General features: G+C 47.0%; 1 protein-coding gene across 4 annotated transcripts in view; it reads left to right on the top strand.

The window, feature by feature from the left end:
• The first annotated feature begins 9,353 nt into the window (after window positions 1-9,353).
• The window catches only part of LOC310907776 (interferon-induced very large GTPase 1-like), a 28,614-nt gene continuing 13,446 nt past the window's right edge, over window positions 9,354-24,521 (top strand). Inside the window, exons 1-2 of one of the 4 annotated variants that reach the window (XR_014589721.1) lie at window positions 9,354-9,442; window positions 12,188-12,291. The gene's annotated coding sequence lies outside the window, so the exon portion shown is untranslated. Of the gene's footprint in view, window positions 9,443-12,187; window positions 12,292-14,666; window positions 14,765-21,099; window positions 21,153-22,389; window positions 22,581-24,521 lie in introns of those variants that run through there. The other 3 variants (XM_083858248.1, XR_014589720.1, XM_083858249.1) reach the window with 3 other exon arrangements.

Here is a 24,521-nt window from a genome sequence, read left to right as displayed (position 1 = left end):
TTCTACAAAGGGAAAACGAAAGATATCAAATTAGTAAAAATGCAGATTTTACAGCATGACAACATTCACATATTTACTGGCTATTCCTTCTTTAGGAAAAAAACAAACCTGAGATTTATGTGCTACTGCACTCTGCAAATTTGTTCCTTATTGTTGTTCCTCCTTTCCCCTTCTACACAAGATAAATGGAATTCTGAATATATCCTCTGTTTTTACAAGGTGGGGAATAGAGAACCAACACCTCATCTTAGGCAACAGCAAATAAGGTTAATTTTTAAAACCAAGAAGGTGGAAGTTTCGGGTCCTACAAGCAGCTTTAAACATTATTAGTAATTTCTTTTTAATTGTGAAACACTCCATAAATTATTAGGAGAAAGCCCAATAACATGAAGTTATTTATGGCCAGACACCAGAATCTGTGTGTCTGTATATTACCAGCCAACTGACTTAATGAAAATGCTACGGATAATGCACTTCCTTCCCCAGAAAAATAAACTTTTTTTTTTAACCCCACGTCATATATTTGCAAGGCTTTGTATTTCAAGCCGAGACGCTGAAGCAGCACTGGAACAAAACAAATCTGCTAAGCCAAAGTAACCCATCTCTGGGCCTATTCAAAGCCCCCCAACAAGCTGCAAAATAAAATAAAATAAAATAAAATAAAATAAAATAAAATAAAATAAAATAAAATAAATAAAATAGTAAGTAGAACAGCCAGGTCTATTCAAAGCCCTCCAACAAGCTGCAAAATAAAATAAAATAAAATAAAATAAAATAAAATAAAATAAATAACATAAAAATAAATAAAAAATAAAAAAGTAGAACAGCCAGGCCTATTCAAAGCCCCCCAACAAGCCCCAAAATAAAATAAAATAAAATAAAATAAAATAAAATAAAATAATTAGAATAGAATAGAATAGAATAGAATAAAATTAAATAAATAAATAAAATAAAAATAAATAAAAAATAAAAAAGTAGAACAGCCAGGCCTATTCAAAGCCCCCCAACAAGCTGCAAAATAAAATAAAATAAAATAAAATAAAATAAAATATAAAAAATAAAAAATAAAATAAAAGTAAAATAAAATAATAAAAATAAAATAAAATAAAAATAAAATAATAAAAATAAAATAAAATAATAAAAATAAAATAAAGTAATAAAAATAAAATAATAAATAAATAAATAAATAAATAAAATAAAAAAAAATAAAAAATAAAAAATAAAAACGTAGAACAGCCAGGCTTTGTCTCTAATTTTACCTGTGAAATTTTTTATCCTTTATTTCGTTTACCCTGAACTTTTATCCTTTATTTCCGGCCGAGGCCGGAGCCACGCGGCCGCTCCCGCCCTCCCGCCTTCCCTCCCATCCCGGGGGGGTTTTACCGTCAAAAAAGCTCCAAAAAGGGCCCCAAAAGGGGCAGCAAAGCCTGGACAGGGCGGGGAAGGAGAACTGGGGGGCCGGACACGGGGGAAAGAGCCCGAGGGGTGGAGGGGGGAAGAGAGAGGGAGGAAAGAGGGGAAAATGGAGGAAAAGAGGGAGGGAAGAGAGGAAAAAGAGGGAGGGAGGGAGGGAGGGAGGGAGGAAGGAAGGAAGGAAGGAAGGAAGGAAGGAAGGAAGGAAGGAAGGAAGGAAGGAAGGAAGGAAGGAAGGAAGGAAGGAAGGAAGGAAGGAAGGAAGGAAGGAAGGAAGGAAGGAAGGAAGGAAGGAAGGAAGGAAGGAAGGAAGGAAGGAAGGAAGGAAGAAAAAAAAGAGAGAAAGCGAGGGAGAAAGAGAGAAAGAAAGAGAGAAAGAGAGGACGAAAGAAAAAGAGGAAGAAAGAAAAAGAAAGAGAGAAGAAAGAAAAGAAAGAAAGAGAGAAAAGAAAAGAAAAGAAAAGAAAAGAAAAGAAAAGAAAAGAAAAGAAAAGAAAAGAAAAGAAAAGAAAAGAAAAGAAAAGAAAAGAAAAGAAAAGAAAAGAAAAGAGAAGAAAAGGAGAAAGAAAGAAAGAAGAAAGAAAGAAAGAAAGAAAGAAAGAAAGAAAGAAAGAAAGAAAGAAAAAGAAAGAGAGAGAGAGAGAAGAAAGAAAAGAGAGAAAGAGATAAAAGAGATAAAATAAAATAAAATATATATAAAATAAAAAAAACCAAACCAAAACAACACAACAACAACAAAAACCCAAACCCAAACCAAAACCAAACCAAAACAAAAAACCAAAAAAACAACCCTAGTATTTTTATTATTAACACTATGTCACAATCAGAAAATACATTTCATCACTTTTCTATTAATAAAACATAACACTGTACAATTATGCAGAAAGAATTAGTTTTAATATTTTTATTGAATATTAAATATTAAATATTTTATTAAAATTAATTTTATTAAATATTCGTTTCTATATTTGCCAAAAGCCAGCTTTATAATGTGCATTTATAACACTCCTGCAGAGGCTCCCATGGGAATTCTCATGTTCCCAAATTTTGCCCCTCCCAAATCCCACATTCCCATGGGAATTCTGCCCTCCCAAATCCTACCTTCCCACAGGAATTCTGCCCTCCCAAATCCCACATTCCCATGGGAATTCTGCCCTCCCAAATCCCACATTCCCATGGGAATTCTGCCCTCCACAACTCATCCAACCACCTGCAGTTTTCATTAGCAGAACTCTCAGGAATTCATCAGGGTGACTGAGAAAAACAAGACTAAAATAAGAACCGAGAGCTTGAGAAAGTGTCCACCAAGAATGTTAAATTGAGATAGAGGAGGGGCAGGACATGATGGTGGACCCTGGACAATTATTTGTCCTGAAGGATGTGTGCCTGCCCCGTGGAAATGAAATGGGCAATGAAATTATGTGTGAACAAGCAGAATATAGAATATAGAAATATAGAATCTATAACTGTAGTGCAATGTAAACAATAAATGGCTTCTGCTGAAATCACATTGGTTATATCGTTCAGAAGTGCTGAGCTTCCATAGAGGGGCTGTCTCTTGGTTTCAAAGACAGGTATCTGCTAGGGAGAATAGAGAATTCAAACCCCCTCCCTCCAAATTATTATAATTTAGAAAATTAAAATGAGTTTCAGGCAGAGAGATGAATAACATATAGCAGCTGAATATGAATAACATATAACAGAATAACAGTTCCTTACTAGCACGTATAACAAAGCAAACAGAACAATAACAACAGCAATAATAACAAAACAATACAATAATGTACCCCCACAATAATGTGGCCCCATCGCTGCGGCCCCGCCCACAACCCCGCCATTGGCGCCGCTCTTTGCCGCCCACCAATGGCAGCCCGAGTCTTGAATGACGTCACCAGTCGCCGGGCAGATCCCGGCGGGCAAGGCGGAAGCGAAAGTGCCCGAGGGAGCGCGGCGGGAGCGCGCGGCGGAATTCCCGGGAATTCCCCGGGATCCCCCTCGGGGCATCCCCCGGGACCCTCCTCGGCCACGCCCCGCGGGACCCCCGGGCCGGGCTGGGGGTGAGGATGTTATAGCCGAGGAAAGAACACACAATGGCCAAATTGTGTGCGGTGCTTTATTTCAGAGCTCCGGGAGCCGAGCTCTGTCCAGTTTGGACGCCTAAAATTTCATCTCACCAACATGGGAAAATGAATACAATTTTATACCTTTCTTGTTACATGAGGATTCGTGTTAATCGTTAAACCCCATTGTGAGATCCAGCCATGGAAATTCCATGGAATTTCCCCCCATTTCTGAATCCCACATTCCCATAGGAATTCCCCTTCCCCTCCCACACCCACCTTTGTGCTCCAGAGCCTCCTGACCATATCTGATGTCTTTTGGGGGCCCTTCCACAAGGCATGGCCCAGGTAATGCTTCATCTGCTCCACCAGGATCCCTTTGGATTCCCAGCCCCTCTGGGTGATCCAGGTGGCACCGTGGGACACTGCAAAGCTCCTGGATCCCAACTGGAAGGAGATGAAATCCCACCCATCAGAGCTGTACAGGTGGGATCCATGGATTCTCCATTGGACAGGCGGTCACAGCTCCATCATGTTCCCTCCATCCTGCATCCAGTCATTGCCAGTTCCTCCAGTTTGCTTGCAGCATGATCCCAGTTTCTCTCCCCGTAGTCCCAAGTGTGATGCCAGTTGTTCCATTTCAAAACCAATGCGATGCTGGAAACCACCTGCAGCATGGGGAGTCCTGGGAAGGAGGAGAGAAGGGACCCATGGAGTCGTGTCCCAGCCCTGTGGAGCCTCTTGGAGCTGCCTGGATTCCCATTCCATCCCTAGAGATCCCCCTATTTTTCGAGATCCCATCCCAGCCCCTCAGAGTCCTCCATCCCCACAGATCCCAGCCCAGCCCTGGCTCCCCCCACTCCCCCCTGCTCTGGTTGTCCCGGCCTCGTCTCCAGGTCACTGTTGGCCACGAGCCGGTTCCTCTCCTTGAGCTGGGCCTGGTTATCCCAAAGTCCTGGGTCTGGTTATCCCAATGTCCTGGGCCTGGTTATCCCAATGTCCTGGGGCTGGCTATCCCAATATCCTGGGTTTGGTTATCCCAATGTCCTAGGTCTGATTATCCTAATATCCTGGGTCTGGCTGTCCCAATATCCCAGCTCTGCCTATCCCAATATCTCAGCTCTGGCTATCCCAGTGTCCCAGCTCTGGCAATCCCAATATCCCAGCTCTGCCTATCCCAATATCCAGCTCTGGCTATCCCAATATCCAGCTCTGGCTACCCCAATGTCCCAGCTCTGGCTATCCCAGTATCCCAGCTCTGGCTATCCCAATATCCCAGCTCTGGCAATCCCCATATCCAGCTCTGGCTATCCCAATATCCCAGCTCTGCCTATCCCCATATCCCAGCTCTGGCTATCCCAATATCCCAGCTCTGGCTATCCCATATCCAGCTCTGGCTATCCCAATATCCCAGCCCAACTCCCGCTGCCATCCCCGGTGTCTGCAGCTCCTTTCAGCCCCACTCTCTGTCCCAGCGCTCGCAGGGGGTCCCGTCCCCGTCCCCACAATCCAGGGCTGGGGGACCCCCGGGCTGGGCTCTGACAGAGCTACTTCCAGGTACTGCAGGGAGTGGAGAACTGGGGGGACACGGAGATTTGGGGGAGCTGGGGGGCTGAAAGTGGGAGTTTGGAGATCAAGGCAGGTCAACAGGTCAAGGAAAGAGGGGACATGAAGAGCTGGGACAGCTGAAGGAGGTTCAGGAGCTCAGAGTGAAGGAAAGGGGGTGCAGGGATTGGGAGGGGTGGGATGGGGTGTCCAGGGAATCCTGTGCCTGGATTGGGGGTGTCCAGGGCTGCTCAGTGAGGAAAGGAGGGGTGGGGGGGCTGGGAAATGCAGGAATGGGGGCCCAGGTGCCCCAGGGTGAAGGAAAAGGGGGGTCTGGGAGAGGCAGGGTGGGCAGGAAGAGGTTGTGTTGGTGCTGGATCAGGGGGTGCAGGGGGGTCTCAGTGCTGGGCAAAGGGGTAAAAGGGCACCTCAGTTCTCAGGAATGGGGGTGCAGGGGGGTCTCAGGGTCAAGGAAAAGGAGTTCAGGGACTTGGAGAGGTAGAAGGAAGTTCCACGGGGCCCTTGAGCCCAGGAAAGGGGAGTCCAGGGTTTCCCAAAACAGGAGGGTAACAGGGTGAGAACACCCGGGACATTCAGAAAGGGGCAGTTCAGGAGGTCTCTGGTTTTGCTGAAAGGTGGGGCTGGGGGCTGGGAAAGGTAGGAATGGGCATCCAAGGCCTTGGTTTTCAGGGTGGTCAGGGCCATGTGGAGGGAGGACGTGTACATGTGTCCCTTGCATGGAGCAGTTGGGAATGGGGGAACACCTCAGCTCCAATCAAGTTGCAAGAAGGTCTCCACCAATGGACAGCAAAGAAGAGTTGACTGGCAGACTTTGGGAGGGGCCAGAGTTGGCTGATGCAACACCAGGGGTATAAAACACGGAGCAGCCATTTTGTGGATGAGCCTCTGGCAGTCAGCCACACTCCCACTGCTGTCCCTTTTTCCTTATTCAGTTCTTCGTTGTATTTGTTGAGGTTTAATACACCTTTACAAATTTTAAGTGAGCAATCATTTCTCACAACTGGGGACTCCTCTGGGATGAAAACCACTTTTCCGTGGCCCTAGGAGATTTCAGATGAGAGGCATGCCCCACTGATTTTTGGTGCTCAGTTGGCTTCTCTTGGGGTCTTTGGTGATTTTCAGGTTGACACACCGAAGAGAACAGGAGACCAAATTAGGAAAAAGAGGAGGGTGAAGATGGAAAAGGGCCCCCTGAAAAACTGCAGATTGAAAGATGTGGAGGTGGTGAGAATTGTGCATAGGGGAGATGGGGTCTGGGAGTGTGCCCTAGATGTGACTGTGATGCAGTCCAGGAGTGTGGTTAGTATCTGAGTGAGACTAGGGAGAATTGGTTTGGAAAAAGGCACCATCCTCTTAATTGTTTCGGCCAGATTGTCTGTCATCTGAGTGCAGGAGCCTCAGCTCCAGTCAGTACTGCACAGGATCTGTACTGGAGTCCGTCAGAGTTTAAGGACATTGTACAGCTGGACAGGAACCACGATGTTGCCATAATGCTAAGCCTTCTGATGATAGTTTACATACCTTCCTGCAAAGTCTCTCAAAACAATCTATATTGTTTTCATTCCTCTCGGTGATAGAGTTCTGTATTGACCACTGGAGTCAGAGAGGTGTTCCTCTCAGTGACCAATCCTTGACCAAATCCCAAATACTATATAAACCCTAAATCATAAGAAACCTTTCTTCTTTTCCCTGCTTCTACCTGACGGGTGAGTGTGGTTCTTTTCGTGTCCCTAACTGTGACACCACAGGTGGGGGGACTCTGCTGGCAGTAGCTTGGAAACAACAGGCACAGTGGCACCCAGCTGTGCCAGCTCAGCTGTGCCAGGCTACAGGCAATGGCTTCAAAGCTCTAGACACAGAAACACCTTGCAGGGTCAGTCTGGCCATGCCAGGGTGTCATGGTTTGAAAGCAAAACGAGTGAGAGGCTCCAAGTCAGAAATATAATTTAATAAGGAGAAAGGTAAAAAGGTAAAAATAAAATAAAATAAATGCAATAACACAAAGGACCACTGACAGAGTCAGAATATAACCTGAGCAGGATGGTGGAAGCAGTCCAGGTGAGGGGCTCTTCCTGAAGCAGTGATCCTGTAGAAAGATCTGGTAGCTCTGCTCCTCTGGGAATCCAGTGGGTAGGGGCTGCTTGCACTGTCCCACATACCAGCTTATATCTAGGTGAGAATGCTTGGGTCCTTCCCCTGGGCAGAGTATCTCCCAATGGGATGATGAGTTGTGAAGTGGGTCCTTAATGGCCCACTAAACAGAGAGAGCTCCTGGAGGGACCACTGGCAGGAACGAGTCCCCACAGGTGGGGCTTGGTGGCTGCCTTTGCTCATACTGGGCGGCTCCACAGCACTGGGCTGCAACGGCACAAGGAAGGGAGTGAGCTCTTTCCATCCTTAGCACTGCACGCACATTCCAGTCCACTCTGCCAGCCCAAAAATGGCACACACTTGGTCCTGCGTGTGCGTGTTCAGTGTGCAGAGTGACTCCTGGCCTGCCACAGTCCTGAGCACAGAGGGGCTGCCAGGGAGAGGGAGAGACAGTGTTGAAAACACCACTGAGGGCCAAGAGAGAGAGGGCAAGAGGAAGAGGGAGGTGATATGTGGCCCTCGCCCCTGGGTTCGCCCTGTGTGGGCAGCTGTTTGTGAGCTCCCCTCTCCTGAAGTGCACTGCTGTTGCCCTGCATTTTCTTGCTTTCAAATGTTTGAATCTTCACAGCTTGATTCTCATGGAGCTTGATGTAAACTATATGTATTTTTTAGAAATTATCTCGTGTTTTGCATAGTTCTTCTCTGAGAGGAGAACTTGACTGATGGTCAGAGTGACCAATGGGTCATGAGGTTGTAACCTTCTTGGGCCAATCCTGGCCTTCTGTAAAAAGTGTATATAAGTGATGGAGTCAGAAAAATAAAGGAGCTTTCCATGTCTGCTGCCTGCTGTCCTCTGTCTGGGTCCACACCCATGTCACAACTTGTGACCCCTCTGAGTGAGGGGGCCACACCCATCTGCTCCTGCAAACTCCAGTGCTTGTTTTGAGGCCATGGAGCAGGATTTGTGTCCACATCCCAAGGGAAAAGCAATGCAGGCACCCTGCTCTGGTCAGGTGTTGAATGTCCTCTGCCTGCCCTCTGTTACTGTCAGCTGTGGGATGTCCCTTGCCAAGAAAGCTGCAGCCAGGCCCTGCTATTTCTGGGTACAAACTAACAGTTGGATGCCAGAGGTCAGGTTCTTACCAACTGTCTGCAGATGGCCTTGTGGCCAGCTTCTGGGCAACCTCCTTCTGGAAATGTGTGGGAGTGGGGAAATGGGGAAATGGGGCCCTGGGGAGTGTTCACAGGGGTGTCTGTTCTGCTTTGCTTCCTCTGCTGGAGAGGGGCTTTGGACATGGGTCTGGAGGGACAGGACACAGGGAATGGCTTCCCACTGCCAGAGGGCAGAGATAGATGGGATATTGAGAAGGAATTGTTCCCTGGGAGGGTGGGGAGGCTCTGGCACAGGGGAAGTGTCCAAGGAAGGCCAGACTGGATGGTGCTTGGAGCAACTTGGGATGGTGGAAGTTGTCCCTGTCTTGGAATGGGGCAGCCACTGCTTGTCTGGCAATTGTGTCCCAGCCTCTCACAACTCTTCCAGGGAGGAATTCCTTCTCAATATCCCATCTATGCCTGCCCTGGCAGTGGGATGGCATTCCTCCTTGTTAGGAAAATTAATCCACAAATGCCAGAGGTTTATGCCCAAAAAGGAGACAGAGGAGTCCTTTTACTTTATTTGAATAAAGGGAGAGGCCATGGGGCATTTCTTCTGGGGTCTCTCAAATTTTGGAGGATGCAGCCTCCTATTTATCCTAATTTCTCAGCCCCATTTCCCTCTCTCTTTCCCCATTGGCTGAAATACTTGAGTTACAGGTTTCCCAGAGTGCCTAATACCTAAAATTCCCCTTTAGTGTATAACCCCTCTTTTAATTTTTAATTCTTAGCGAATTTATGGGTTTTCCCATTGTTTCTTTCATCTTTCAATATCCGATTTCATTTATCAGCAAACCTACAGTTTGGGTGTAAAGGCAAATATCTTCTTTCCCATTCATCAATCAGCAGAATCTTTCCCATTGTTTCTTTTATCTCTCAGTGCTAGTTTTATCTACCAGCAGATCCACTGCTTGTTTGTAATGACAAGTCTGTCATTCCTCTCAAACCCTCCTCTTTCATTTGTTAATAATTGACTTTATAAACTTTAATTATCATTGACTTAATTTTCTGTTCCTGGATCTTTTTTGTTTTTGCAATTCTTTGCAGTGACATCAGTTTCTGTCCTTTTGTAGCCATCTCTGGATCAGTAGGCATGGCTACTACCTGCATCCCTTTGATCACTTGTTGAAGAAGTTGTACTAAGCAAGGGATCATTCAAGGTAAAAAGATCAGAGCTGCTACAGCACATAAGAGGAAAAAAAGCATTTGTTTAACCCATAGTCCACCAAGTAACCACGAAAACATGTCCCATTCCCATCTTTCCATGTTTGGACCAGAACATGAGCTAACTTTCTTATTTCTTTTGTTATTTGTTTCACCACTTTTCCATTGTCACCTGTTTGCAAACAGCACTTTGAGCCACTTAATTGGCCACATACCCCTCCTTCTTCTGCTAATAAATAATCTAACACCATCTGATGCTGGAATATTGCATTTCTCATCTGAGTAGATTGGTCAGCAAGAAGGTCAGGAGCTGTAGCTGTCTGGTTCATTATTACTTCAAAGACAGCTTGTAACCTAATTATCCTGATTATGCATTTTACAGCATCTTTCTTGCAGGGGGTTGATTGAATCTCTCCTCTTCCAGTAAGCAGGTTAATCTCATCTTCTGTAATCTCCAGAGCTCTGTTTGGTCCTGCCATGGCATCCTGGTTATCAAACCAGCCATGCTAATTAAGTCTGTCTTACTCTCTGTATCTTGTGTATTCCCACATCTCCCCCTTCTGTATTGACCCCAAAATACTGCTTTAATGGCTTTATTAATTAATCTCTGTACACATTGAACCAAGCAAGGCATCATAACTAACATCATTATTCTTAAAATCATCACATGCATTCCTATCCTAAAAAAATCCCTTAGCCAAGGTGTCAAACCCTGGCCACTAAACAGGTTATCTAGCCAAGATCCAGATTCTACCTTTAGTTTGAACACGCTATCCTTTACCTGCTGTATGCTATTATGGATAGATTCTAAGTGATCAGAAAGATTCATACAACACATTCCATCGAAATCTTCACATCCATAGCCTTGAGCCAGGAGGACGAAATCAATGCTAGTTTGCCCGGTTTTGCAAAGTGGCATTTCTTACACTGTCAACATCTGTTAATAAATTTGATAAATCAGAGCTGGTGGCATTCATCTGTTTTGCCAGCCGGCAGGCTACCTTATTTAATTGATCTTGCCAGGGAAACCTTGATAGAAAAAAGGGAGGACTGGCCAGAGAAAACATAGGTCTGCTCAATGTGAGTTACGTAACTCCTTTATTTCGAGAGAAATGGCGTCTTTTATACACTTCTATATAGTTTACAGTTTGGATAGCTCAGTCATTGGCACACAGCAAGAGAAAGAATGCAAACATACATTATTTTAGTTACAATTAAGGTGGCTACACATGTGCCTACTAACTACTTCACTCAGTGACCTTCAAATTCCCATTATCTTCTCCAAACACCTTAAGGTGTCTTCAAGGCGTCGTCAAGGCCTCAGGTCAGAACTCAGTCACAGTAGTTCAAACTCTTGATATAAATCATGACCTCCTGATTTAAGAAAATCAGCAACAAATTGACTTAAGGCCTTTTTTTGCAGCCAGTCCTGGCAAAAGCAAAGAGGCCAAATTCATCTGGGTCACAGACCACAGAGACAATTCATCATCGCAGTATTCATCAAATTCATGCAAACTGTGCCTTGTTCTGTGGGGACCCATGTGCTGTAAAATCATGGACGCATTGGGTGTTAGCACAGTCAAACTACAGAGACCCCCTTGCTGTGCGAAGGGATCGCTGCCCAGGCCCGATCTCCACAAACCAGAAACATTCCCCGTGGCAGCCACTGGACTTAGAAGGGCTGCCAGAAGTGTAATTGCACCAAAAGGTCTGATCCTTACACATGGGATGATAGGGAGAATCATCCCAAGCTTTAGCCTGATTTTTTCCTGTGTAATTGAAATTAACACAAAAATCCATTTTTACAGAACCCAGGAGTTCTAATTCTTGTGGCTCCAAGGGTGTTATAGGAAGGCAAGGAATCCATTGATCCCATGTATTAATGGGATTTGAGCTCTGTACAATGCTTTTAGTAGGTTCTGGTATTGGCCAGCCATCCAATAGCAAACCGACTAAACGGGTTGAAAATGGATTTTCTGGGGATGTGGTAGGTAGGCATAAGGCATCTTGTTTGGTTGCATTAGCCAGAGTTATCCAAACATTTGTTTTCTGTTGATCAACAGGCCAGGCTGTGCTACAAAAGGCAAGCAATGCTAACAAGAACAGCATCTGATTGAACCCCATGGTGTTTTGTTTGTTTGTTTTGAACTATATCCTAGTGAGAAAACAAAACAACAATCCCTTGTAGCTTATCCCCTTTTTGTCCTTTCTTAAGATCATCCAAATATAAGGCACTCTGTTGTTTTGTCTGCATTCCTCTTTGCAAATATGGCTGTTATTGGATTTCCTCAAAACTTCCCTCCTGAGAGTAGGGAGGTGAGGACTATCCTTTTCTTGTGGCCTGCTGTAATTAAAATTTCAATGGCTTTATATCTGATTTACACTACATCTTTGCCAAAAGGCCTCTGCCATATCACCAATTTTCACACCCTTTCTACTGACATAAAACCCAAAATTCACAGTTTCTTTTACAGGTACGACAAAAGATGTCATCAGCTGCAGTCTGGGTGGGGTTCCTCCTCTTCTTCCTGTCCCATGGGCTTGGTGGTGTCAGCTGCCAGTAGGGATTCCCAGAGTGGCTTTGCAGGAATTTTTTGCAGGAATTCTTTGCAGGAATCCAATGGGGTCCTCTTTCTGAGGAGATAGAGGCAAAGCCCCTCTCCCAAGTGCTAGAAGGGTAAAGGCCCAGGATTTTACCTGATTCTGGGACACGGATTAGTACTGGTGCTTTTTCCTTGCAGGAAAGCAATGTGGATGATGCAAAATGCCTGGTCATAGGGGGATTCAAGTTTCTCATTGAACAATTCAAGAAATTAAAAACATACAGGGCCTTGCATAGTCTTTCAGCAGGCGTGTCTCCAGCTCCCCTTTTTTGTTGTACCAGAAGGCATTTGAGGGTGCCAGGGGCACGCTCTAGAATGGACTGCCCTGTGGGAGAGTGTGGTATGCCTCTCTTGTGGGTGATACCCTATAAGGAGAAAAAAATGTGCAACTCTATGGGAAATGTATGCAGGTCCATTGTCTGTCATAATCTGTTGGGGAATTCCTAGTGTGGCAAAGGCAGCAGCGAAATGACTGCAGGCCTCCTTTGCTGTCTCTCCCGTGTGAGCTGAGGCAAACAGAGCACCCGAATATGTGTCCCTAGAAGGATGCACAAATTTCAAGTGGCCGAATTCAGGCAAGTGTGTTACATCTGTTTGCCAAATCTGTAACGTGAAAAATTAGTTCCACTTTTTTGGAAAAATGTATAAGTTTAATAAATATTAAAAATAAACAATTAGGAGACAGAAAGGCAAAAAGTTCCAGCTGGATTGCTTCACCAGAAAGCACACTCTTCTCTTTCAATTGCTGTGTTTTAAGCATTGCTGTTTTACATATTCAATAGATATTAAAATATTATTTTCTATTTCAAGTATCCCAAATCACTTTATAGATTTTTTTTGTGGGTGGCTCTACTCTGTCTGGTAACATGGGTCTTATAAATCTTTTTCTTGAGGTTTTTGGTTGTTTTCATTTTGATAAAAAAACCCAGGAATTTAGAAGTCTTTATGCAGGGTTACAAGGTGATGACCTTTCCCCCATACTTTATGGCTTGGTCAGTTTAGATGTTACAAAGAAGAAAAAAAATAGTCTTTTTACTATTTACATTATGTTACAATCAGAAAATACATTCATAAATTTTCTGAAACATTAATAAAACATAGTACAGTAAAATTATACATATAGTATTCATTCTAATATTTATGAAAAGCCAACTTTATAACATACATTTATAACAGTAGGCTTTGTAAACCTCTTGGGTTGACTCCTGTGTTCACATTAGGAAGAGAACAACGTTGTCAATCTGGACACATATTAATTATGCCATATGCTTGTGCTGGAGTTAATTCAAAAAGTCTCACTAAAGCTCCAGCCTTCTGATGAAAAAAGGAATGGTTCAGCCTAGCTTGCTCCATTTTGTTTGCTAAAACATGCAGTAGTGATAAGGTTAACAAGTCTGCCTGGGCGTTACTTTCAGTGAGATAACCCAGCAGACTGGAATGTGACCTAATATACATAACAAAGTAAGGAGCAGTCCTTTTGTCTAACAGAATACTCACAAGTTTCAAACAGGAAAAAAGAGTGTCACTTTTAACATTTTTCAAGACAGAATTCTCTGCTCTTTACACAACACCTGAAACATATGCGGAGTCAGTAACCAGATTAAAAGGTGTGTTGAACTTCTGAAACACTCTTGATAAAAATGAAATTTAAAAATGTTTATCCTGTAATGTAACAGTGAAAAGCCACCTCCGTGACACCTTACCCCTCAGACCACCTTAAAAACAAAAAGAACCCGTTCCCTTCAAAGACGCCCGGCACCGCGCCCCCCCCACCCCTAACGACGGGGCGAGGGAGCCGCAGCGGAACCGCCCGCCTCAACGTGGCTCCAGCCGCAAAGCAGTCGGCCGTCCGGCAAGGGGAAAATCCCGACCCCCGCAGCCAGCCGCCGCCGGAGCGAGAAAGAGAGAGGAGCCGGCCGCCCCCCAGGTTCGGCGCGGAGAAGCCCCGGCCGCCCGCAGTCACCATGCTGCCGGCCCCGGGCCGGACCGCCACCCCGTTCCAAAAGAAAGAAATCCATGCCCGCCACGTTCCACCCCCCACCTCACAAGCCCTGGCCCGAGCCCCTGCGGGCGTTGCCGCCGCTGTGAGGCAGCGTGAGACCCCCGAGACGCCATGGCTGCGGCAAAACTGCCACGCGGCCTCAAGAGCCCCCGGTCTCCGCCCGCCCCGGCTGATCCCGCATGCAAATAAAAGACTCCAAGTGCATCTCGGGATGAAGTTTAACACCAAAAAACCCCTCATAAAATAAAAACCAAGCAAAATTGAAACGCACAGAAACCAATTCTAAGCCGTGTAGACCCTGAAAGATCAAAAGAGCTGATTTCTCCGGTTTTGCTTACTAGCTGTAAGTTAAAAAGACCAAACCAGAGATGAGACCACAGGAGAAAACAAAGAACTCTCAGAACCCTGGGAATGCTCCCAGCAAGGGCAGGTTCTCCAGCTCTGCTCAACTCCCTGCAGCAGAGCTGAAAAGGACCCTCCTCCTTCACGACGCACGGGCAGCCAAAAACCCCTCGAGCAAATATTGAAAGAGCTGATTAATAAAGGCGTTTTATGGAGACTAATATTTTCTCCGCCCATTTTTATTCATAACAACAACTATTGATTTTGTTTAAGATTGGTGTCATGGAATCACTCGCCTTATTTCCACTGATGGCGACATGACCTCTGCTATTTAACACCTCTCTTCCCGTGGGGCACCAGGAAGGAGAAGCTGCTGCTGCCCCTTCCCTTGTGCCCATGGTGGGGCTGGCTCAGGGAGGCCAGGCAGACAGAGCTCCCCATGGGCCGTGCCGAAATAGCGGCTGGGGCGCTTCGCTGAGCGCTGCCCCGGGATGGCCCAGGGGGGACGGCTCACCAGCCCTGGAAAAAACTGTGTGAGTGCTGGTTTGATTTTCTTCTTAAATATGTCATTGAGACAAAGATTTGAAAATTCCAGCTGACCCTTTGAAGTAAATTTAAGAACATGCACGATATGTTAGAATGTTTTTCAAATAGTGCTTTAGAATATACATGAGATCACATTTTAGAAGACATTCATTGAAGAATAAATGCTGTATCTGTTACCTTTTTGCCTATTTTTAAGCACTACAAGCACCAGGAGCCTCTGGTGATAATCAGAAGAATTAGTCTTAACAGCGGAATAACAGGACTAAGAATGCAGATAAAGAAAAGAACGCAGACTCTAAGATGGTCTGTTCCCTTGAAAATATGCCAAGAGGGCCAAAGCACACATGAGAGAAATAAAGGTGAAGAGATGAACTGAGGAAGAATCTGTTCCTTCATCCTTTGGAGACCCCCAGAGACAACCAAAACGAACTGAGCATGCCCAGAAGGGCGTGGAGTGAATTACGATACAAAGCGAAGATGGGCGGGGTCAGGGAATGAATATGTATGAAGGGGGACTGTGGAATGCCATGCATATGTAAGACCTGAGGGAATAATAAGGAGGGCAAGGTCTCTGGTGTTCATGCTTGTCTTTGGTGAAATTATTTGCCACACATCTCAATGTCTATAAATACATACCTCTCTGACAGGTACTGTTAGTTGTGGAGTTCTTTCCACCATGTTTCAGTCATCACGGAGGCGTTTCCAGCCTCTCTAATTGGGCCAGCAGCCTGTCCATCTTCAGAGCCATCAGAGACTGGCTCTGCTGGACATGGTGGAAGCTTCTGGCAGCTTCTCACACAAACTACCTCTTTGGCCCCCTCACTACCAAAAACCAGCCCATGTAAAACCCAATACAGAGGGGAACCCCCTTGGCACTGGCCACTTTTCCAGCCCTCTTATCCTTCTCTGCTCTGTCCCGCTGCTTCCTGGGCACGTCCTCTCAGAATTCCTGCTGCCTCTCCCTTTGCCCTGGGCCAGGGGGGCAGCTGGGCAGGGTCTCCCGAGTTGGGGCTCTCTGTTGTCTGTCACAGAGAGGGAGGAGATGAGGAGGATACCCAGGGCTCTGTTGCTCCCAGAGCTCTTCCAGGGTGTGGAGGAGCATGTCCACTCACAGCACAGCTGGAAAAGCAGCAGCTGCTCCCTGTCTGTGGCACCTCAGTTCCCTGCTCTCTCCACAGCCTTCCCAGTCTGGCCCCCATGCTCCTCCACACCAATGTCTTCTGTCTGGACTGAGTGCTGGAATCATGCATGTGGAGCCATGATTAGCTCAGAAAGAATTACAACATTTAATGGGCACTTTAGAATCCTGGAGAAAACAGGTAGGTGTCTTAGGGTGTCTATGATACTTTTATGCCCAATCATCTGTTCTCTGTGTGTTAAATGGTATGTTCTGTACCTTTAAGCCTGGTTCTGAGAACAAAGCAGGGAAAGAAGAAGCGTGCAGTTTGTTTTGAAAAACAATGTTCATTCCTCTGCATTTTTTTTCTTCTTTCTTGGGACTGTGTGCTTGTCAAATGCACAGACAGTGGACAGAGAGAGATTTTTCTTGATTTTAGTTAGTTTAGCTAGCTGAGGCAAAGAAGCTTCCTGGACTAGTTTTTTTTCCTTTCCTTTTTTTTTTTCTTGTGACAGTTTAAATCCACTCTGGACTGAAAAACCCAGAGAAGGATCGGAATATTGCGCTCACAGTTCACCAGGCCTGGACCTTGGCATTTTCCAGCACCAAAGGGACTGGGACTGATAAGAGACTGAGAGAGCTGAGCTAACTCCTGGCAAGGACTTCTCACAGTTTTGCTATCTCTCTTCAGAGCAGCGAGAGGTTTTATTTTTTCATATTATTCATTTCTTATGCTTATGGGCATTTTGTTTGTCAAATAAATAGTTTTTTCCACTTTTCTCTGAGGAAATTATTTTCTCAGACTGCCTGGGGGGAGGGGCCATAAGGGTTTTCTCTCCAGAGGAACCAGGAGGTTTCCTCCCAAATTTGCCCTAAACCAGGACACTGGATTTGCTATTATTGCTTGTGATGCCCTAAACTGGTCAAGAAAATAAAACTCTATAGTCAGACCAGAGCAGGTATTGGTTTCTTTAGCGCTGGGAGCGAGGGGAATCTCTCTGACAAAAACTCGCTCAATCTTCTTCATCCTACAGTTACATCTTAAAAGTCCTTCCACTCAGTGTCACAATTGCAACATATCATTTGCATTCTCATAATTGCATACAGCTGTGTCACTGAGACATTTGGGCATCTTCTTTGAAGACTAAAAGCTGGGAAGTTGTAAGAGCGAAGTCCTTTTTTGCATGGCTAAATCATCCTCATAAGGGCAAAGGTATTAGAGTCTGCAGCAGTATGCAGGAAGCCTTCTAATATAAATTTTCTAAGTCCCAAGCAGGAGCAGCAATGACAGCACCCGTAGTCTGTGTCCTGTGAGAGTCTTATCAGTAGCAGTCACAGCAGTAGCAACAAAAGCGGTGTTATGTTCCGCTAATATAAGCGGGGGTCGTGATGGTTCATTAACTGAGCTCAGAGTGCAAAAAACAACATAGAGGGGATTTCAGTATTCATCAAAACAAATGCACTTTTATTAGTGCCAACAGGATAGCGAGAAAAGAGAAAGAGAGGGTGGGTAATAGCTACCAGTGGAGGTTAATCCTTGTGGTCCGGCCAATAGATCTGTCTTCTTCTGTAGGGTGATCACAAAGTCTTTGGTTAACTCAGGGGTTCTTATCGTCCTTTCCAGAGGGACAGACAGTTGGCCAAAAGGTGGGGAAATCATTAAGGTGTGTTTGTTTTGAGAGAACTGAGAACAGGTACAGCTGTCAGCAAGTGCAGTCAATTCACCGTGACTTGCCCATTGTTCCTGCTCAGGTTCTGATGTTCTGATGGAAATGCATGCTAGGTTTTTCCATTGAACACACCTGCAGGCAACACTTGGCAAACGTCCCACCTCAGCCAGGCCAGAACTCCTGTGTTGGGGTTTTTAGAGTCCTTTTAGGGATTTCATTCTCTGTCCTTGACGATGGTCGTGAGGCAGATGAGGGATCTTCAGACCATCTCTTACAAGTGGCATTTGTGATGTTTTGTGAGCCTGCTAGCATTTTCAAAGTTGTGCATTTTATTCTATTTTTGGCCAATCAGGATAATACGCAAATTTTCAACATCCTTGCTGGGGCTATCCTAAGCTAAGATTGATTTGCTACAAAATTTGTAATTTCTTACTCAAATTCTAGGCATATAGCTCTATCTGTTCTATCTAAGAATGTTTAAGAAGATTTCAGTGTTTTTGTTATGACTAGAATTGAACTCACTTTGCAAAAGGCAATGTTACTTGAACTTTACACAAAGCTTTATGGCTTTTTCTTGTTACGTGATTCACTCTCTTATTCACTAAGGCACTTAAACATCCTCTATTTATTTAAAACTAAACTTGCATTTCTTCCTCATGTCTGTGTGGATTTATGTATCTTAATTTCTCTGAAGGTTCCAATTCAATCCTCACATTTCTGGGCACTCCTCAGCCTGTGTGGATTTAGCATGGGGGACTCATTCTCCAACAAAGCTGTGCCATGGTTTCATAGCAGTTTGTTGCATTTGCACCTGCGTCAGTTCCTTCTGTGGTGGTCGTCAGTCTTCTGGTGCTCTCTTGATGAAGGCTCCTGTAGTCTTCCACACGTTTGAACGTTTTACCTTTATCTTCACCGCATGCCTGGGGCTTCTTGTTTATCAGAGTAACTTGCTTTTATCTCATCTTGCAGTTTGCAAGATTCGTTAAAACGTGCTATCTTGCAATTTATGGCGCACGTTATCTCACGTGCCCTGATATCTTGTTTGCTCTGCTATCTTGCTTGCTTGCATGTCTACTCGTGGTTCACCTTTTGTTACATAGTACTTAGGTTTCAATCCCCCCTGTCTTTTTCCTTTTGTGAATTCTTTCACAAAATATCCTGCGTTTATTCTCCAGAAATATATTTTTCTTCTTACTCCATATTTCAACTGATATCTCTTCCAATTGTTGTAGGACACCTTGGTTTGGTGACACACCACAAAAAGCACTGGCTAAATATGCACGTACACAATATGATTATTGTTCACAACAAGACTGTCATGAATAAAGATGTTAACCAGTTTAGATTAGGGAATCAAGATGGAAGTGTCTCCCATAAGTGAGCCTGCCCAAGATGTGTCATCCCTTGTCACTTCATGGAGGATTTTGCATGTAGCCAGAGTGGATGTATATTTGTTGTTATTTACCCTGATGGATCTCTGTAAGTACATCAGGCCTTGTCCAGCCCTGGCTGGGTCCCTCCTGCCATGGAGTCAGGAGTCCAGTTTGCAGTGTGCACACTGGGGCTGGGCTGGGGGTGAGGCAGGAGTGTGCTCCTGCTGTCCCAGGCTGGCAGGGGCAGAGAGGGAAGGGTCCTCTGGCTGCTCTGGAAGGGACCCTGAGGAGCTCGTGAGCCCGAGGAAGCCATGCAGCACCAGGTGCAGCGCTGGCAGAGAGGGTGTCATGGTTTAATGGTGCTGGAGAAGATTTCCTGGGGGTGGTGTGCCAGCAGCTGGACAGGAGCCCAGGGGTGCCCAGGGGTGCCCAGGGGGGCAAGAGGCCACTGGCCCCTGGGCTGTGGCAGCTCTGGGGTGGCAGCAGGGCCAGGGCAGTGCCCATCCCCTGTGCTGGCACTGCTGGGGCACCTGCAGTGCTGGGGGTGGCTCTGGGCCCCTCCTGACAAGAGAGACCTGCAGGGGCTGGAGTGTGTCCAGGGCAGGGAATGGAGCTGGGGAAAGGAATGAAGCCCCAGGAGAGGCTGAGGGAGCTGGGAAAGGGGCTCAGCCTGGAGAAAAAGGAGGCTCGGGGGGGGACCTTGTGGCTCTGCACAAGTCCCTGACAGGAGGGGACAGCCAGGGGGTGTTGGGCTCTGCTCGCAGGGAACAGAGACAGGACAAGGGGAAATGGCCTCAGGTGATTCCAGGACAGGCTCAGGTGGGACATCAGGAGGAATTTCTTCCTGGAAAGGGTGGTCAAGCCTTGGCAGGGGCTGCCCAAGGAGGTGGTGGAGTCTCATCCCTGGGGGAGAACAAAGCAGGCCTGGATGTGACACTGAGTGCTCCAGGCTGGTGACAAGGTGGGGATCAGTCACAGGTTGGACTCAGTGGTCTGGGAGGGCTTTTCCAGTCTCAGCGATCCTGGGGTTCTATGCCTGTAAGAGTCCTGCAGCAGGGAATTCTTTGGGTGTAGAAAATGTCCCTCTGGAGACAGGCTAAGCTGAGCTGGGAAGAGAGGGACCAAATCCATGCTCCATAGCTGATGTGGTCCAGGCAGCTGCTGAGGCTTCCCCTGAGGCCGGACAAATGCCAGGGGTGTCTGCTCCAGCCCTTGTGACTTGTCAGCCTGGGGCAGGTGATGGCTGGTCCTGGCAGGCTGGAGATCTTGATTTCCAGACATCAGTGCTTGTTTTGAGGCTGTGGAGCAGGAATTGTGTGTCCACATGCCAAGGGAAAAGCAATCCAGGCACCCTGCTCTGGATGGGTGTTGAATGTCCCGTGCCAAAGCCCAGGACTCAGTGACTGTCAGGTGTGGGATGTCCCCTGCCAAGAAAGCTGCAGCCAGGCACTGTTCCTGCTTTGTTTCCTCTGCTGGAGACGTGTCCAAGGAAGGCCAGGTTGGACAGTGCTTGGAGCAGCCTGGGATAGTGAGTGGAAGGTGTCCCTGTCTTGGAATGGGGCAGCCACTGCTTCTCTGGGAATTCCATCCCAGCCCCTCACAACTCTCCCAGGGAACAATTCCATCCCAGCACTTCATCTATCCCTGCCCTCTAGCAGTGGGAAGCCATTCCCCCCTGTCCTGTCCCTCCAGGCCCTTATCCAAAATCCCTCTTCTGCTTTTTTTACAGGTATATGCAACTCTCACAGTTTACAATATCATTACCCATAATCAGCACGGGAGTTAAGGGTCAGAGGTCTGCAACAGACGAGAGTTGTCTGTGAGCCTACTGAACCAGAGCTGGTGTGGAATTTGGACCATAATTCAATTATCTGACTTCAAAATTAACGGTTCCACTTTCACACTGTGCTGCAGTTAAAAGCCTGATTTACTGGAATTACCCCCCTGTCCCAATTAACGGTGAAGCCGCACCCATCAACTAGGCAGAGCTACATAAAGAGGGGCTGTGCTGGGCTTCTCCCATCCCAGGAGCTGCGGAGCACGGAGGGAGAAGGTAGGGCCCTGAGGATGGGCCATGGGGCTGGGAGCAGCAGGCAGAGGGATCATGTCAGTCTCCTGTCTCCTGTTGCCGGTGTTTGGGCACGGCTGGGGAGATGGCAGGGCAGGAGAAGAGGGGTGTGAGGGCAGGGGGCGGGCGGTGTGTGCTCCTCCGTGGGCTGCAGGAAGCCGCCTTTGCTGGCAGCCGCTTTGGGGCAGCTCGGGGGAGCCGTGTGCGCTGCGGGGCTGAGCTGGGAGGGGGGCCGGGCTCAGAGGTGGGGCCGGATGGCTGCGCTCCCCTGAAGGCAGGAGCCCTGGGACTGATGCTGGGGGTTCCTGGCCCCTGAGCTGCTCCTTGGGGAGCAGGGCAGCTCTGTGGTGATGAGGGGCAGGCACGGCACATCCTGCTCTGTCCCCAAGCCCAGGAGCTCAGTTCTTCCTCTTCCTCCCCATGCAGGGAGGGTGGGATTCTCCTCTCTTACAGTCTCAGCATCAGCCCCCAGAGCGCTCTGGTCCCTGGAACAGCCCCCAAAAGCAGCAGTGCTCCCAGAGACCCTTTCCCTGGGGCAGGGCTGGGGAAAACACTCTTGGGGGGCTGTTCCCGCAAAATGGGGTGCAGGCATTGCCATGGCCGGTTCTGCTGCCAGCCTTGCTGCTTCCCTCGTTTGCTTCCAAGGAGGATCTCGATTCTGAGTTATGCCCTGAATGTGCTTAGTGCCTCTCTGCAGGCACTGACACAGTCACATGGGGCTTTTCCTCTATTCCTGCAGCAATAGGAAGCCATTCAGGGACTGCCAGGGGTGCCTGGGGGCAGGTTCAGAGTGTGTCTGGGCTGGAGTTAATGTTGTGCAGGGCAGCCTCGGGGTCCTGAGACTAAGCCAGTGCTGGGAGTGCTCTGGTGGGAGAGAATTTGGGAGGGGACAGGGCTGGGACCAGTGGCTCAAGCGGACAAGCTCCAGCAGTGACCCTGAGCCAGCAGTTCCCTTTCTCAGCAGCTGTCCTGCCCTGAGGCTCTGCTGGTCAGAGAGCAGCTGGACATGTGCCCAAAGAAAACAATTGGTGTCTGAAGTCTCTCCTGTGCTCTGCCAGCATGCCCAACTTTTCTCTGCTGCTGAACTGCCCTTATCTTGGGCCAGTGGCTTTTCCTGATTCCGCTGTCCCTAGTAGAGAAGCGTTGGCCTCCCGTGCTCCCCAAACTGAATCCTCCATGCTCATGGGTTGCCTTCTCCTGACTGTCTGCTCTTCTCCTTTAGGATTTTGGGCCTTTCCTTCCTGCTGCTCTTCCTCCTGAGTTCTTGAGGTGGTTCCCATCTTCTCCTCCACACCCTGCCGTGTGTCCCAGGCCTGCCACTGCTGCTGTGCTGTGTCCCCTGAGCTGGGGCCCTCGGCTGCCGGTGTCTGCTGGGAAGCCAAGGCTGGGAGCAACAGGAGCATCTGCTGTGAGGTGAGTGAGGGGAATCAGAGCCCACAGACTTTGCTCAGATTGTCCAAACCTGCAGGGATCCCAGAGGGAAAGCTGCCCCTGAAGGCTCTGGAGGAGTGCAGGATCTCTCAGAGCTATCCCTGAGTTGAAGCCCCTGCGATTGATACCTGTGCTGGTAAGAGTGTTGTGGCCTTGGTGGGACAGAAGCTGAATGCTTGGAAGGATTTTTTGCAAGGAATAAATCTCTGCAGTATCCAAATGAACTGAGACTTAACTGAGAGCAAATTTTCAGGGTTGTGTTACTGTGTCAAAACCACAAAAGTTTTAAAGGCAGGTGTCCAGTAAAAGCACCCCATCTGTTAGTATGAGAGTTGTGGAATGATGGAATGGCCTGAGTTGCAAAGGACACATGCAGGGCCTAGGAGAGGCAGGATCAAATGCTTTCCTGAAATCCAAAAAGCTCAGATTACCTGGCTGTCCTTGATCAACTCCATGGGTTAATCAGTTGTGGAAGGAAATTTAGGATGATGAGCTGGACTTTCCTTGTTGAGTCCATAGTGGCTGTATTTAATGACTGCGTTGTCTTTCACGGGTTTTTCAATTAAAAGTGACCAGCACTGATGGACTGGTGTTGTTTTAAAAGACAGATCTCTGCCAAGGAAGGTGGGAACCTTCGTGGAATGGAGAATATGCCCCCTTTCTCTCCATATTTTTGTAGCTTTGAAGTTATGGGGCTTTCAGGCAAAGATATGGGAAAAGGAATAACAGGTATTTACTTCAGGATATATATATACCAGGAGAAACAAACAATAGCAGCAGCAGCAGCAAAGAAAGGCAGAAACCCAATGGCAGCCTTGTCTCACCTGTCAGGCACCGCCCCTTTGGTGCAGTTCTGGGCACAGCCAGCAGGGGCGCTGGTGGCTCCCGGCCAGGCAGGGTGGGTGCGATGATTCCCCCGCGGCTGCAGGTGGCGCTGTGGTGCGAGCTCGGCCGCCTCTGGGCCGGCAATGGCGGCTCAGGGACAGGGAGAGGAGAGTTGGCTTCCTCTGCAGAGCCCACGGGGAGCAGCCGCTCTCAGCGCCACTGCAGAGCCAGGGTGGGGAATCCAAGTGTAGCAAAAACCCCAAAGCAGTGGCAGAAGCAGCGGGGGCTGGGCTGGGATTTGCTCCGTTGCCCAGTCTGGGAAACAAAGCTCACTCTTTAAATCAAAGTTTAATAAGGGATAAAAGGGACAGTATCCAGTGCTGGGGTGTCTGGCAAATTGCCACAGTTAACTATAAAAACTTGATATCAAGATGTTGGTACGTCTTCATTGAAGACCAAAAGCTGGGTAATTGTAAAAGTAGAAGTCCTTTATTGCATGGCTAAATCAGTCTCATGAAGGCAAAGCTGTTACAGTCCATGCCAGCATGCCGGAAGACTTCTAAGGGAGTCACTAAGTCCCAAGGAGAAGCGGCAGCATCTTATCAGTAGTAGCAGCAGCAGCAACAGCACCCGTAATCTGTGTCCCGTGAGCGTACTGGCATTCTCAAAGCAGTGCATTTTATTCTCTTTTCAGCCAATCAGGTTTAAACACAAAATTTCTACAGTCTTGCTGGACCTATCCTAAGCTAATATTGATGTGCAACAGCACATATGTAATTTTTTTGTAAATTCTACATCTATGACTCTGCCTGTTCCATCGAGGAATGCTTAGCAAGGCTACATTGTTTTTGTTATGTCTAGAACTTAGTTAAGTTTGGAAAAGGTAAAATTACTTGACTTTAAACTAGGTTTTAGGTCCTTTTCTTACTAACTAATTCAGTCTCTTATTTGCTTAAGGCACTTAAAATATTCTCTACTTATTTAAAACTAAACTTGCATTTCTTCCTCATGTCTGTGTGGATTTATGTATTTAATTTCTCGGAAGGTTTTAATTCAGTCTTCACATTTCTGGACACTCCTGGGCCTGTATGGACTGGG

Source organism: Zosterops lateralis (genome assembly GCF_965231275.1).
Source record: "Zosterops lateralis genome assembly, chromosome: 3".
Taxonomy (NCBI): Eukaryota; Metazoa; Chordata; class Aves; order Passeriformes; family Zosteropidae; genus Zosterops; species Zosterops lateralis.
The sequence above is the reverse complement of the archived record's forward strand: the minus strand, read 5'-3'. Positions and strand labels throughout refer to the sequence as shown.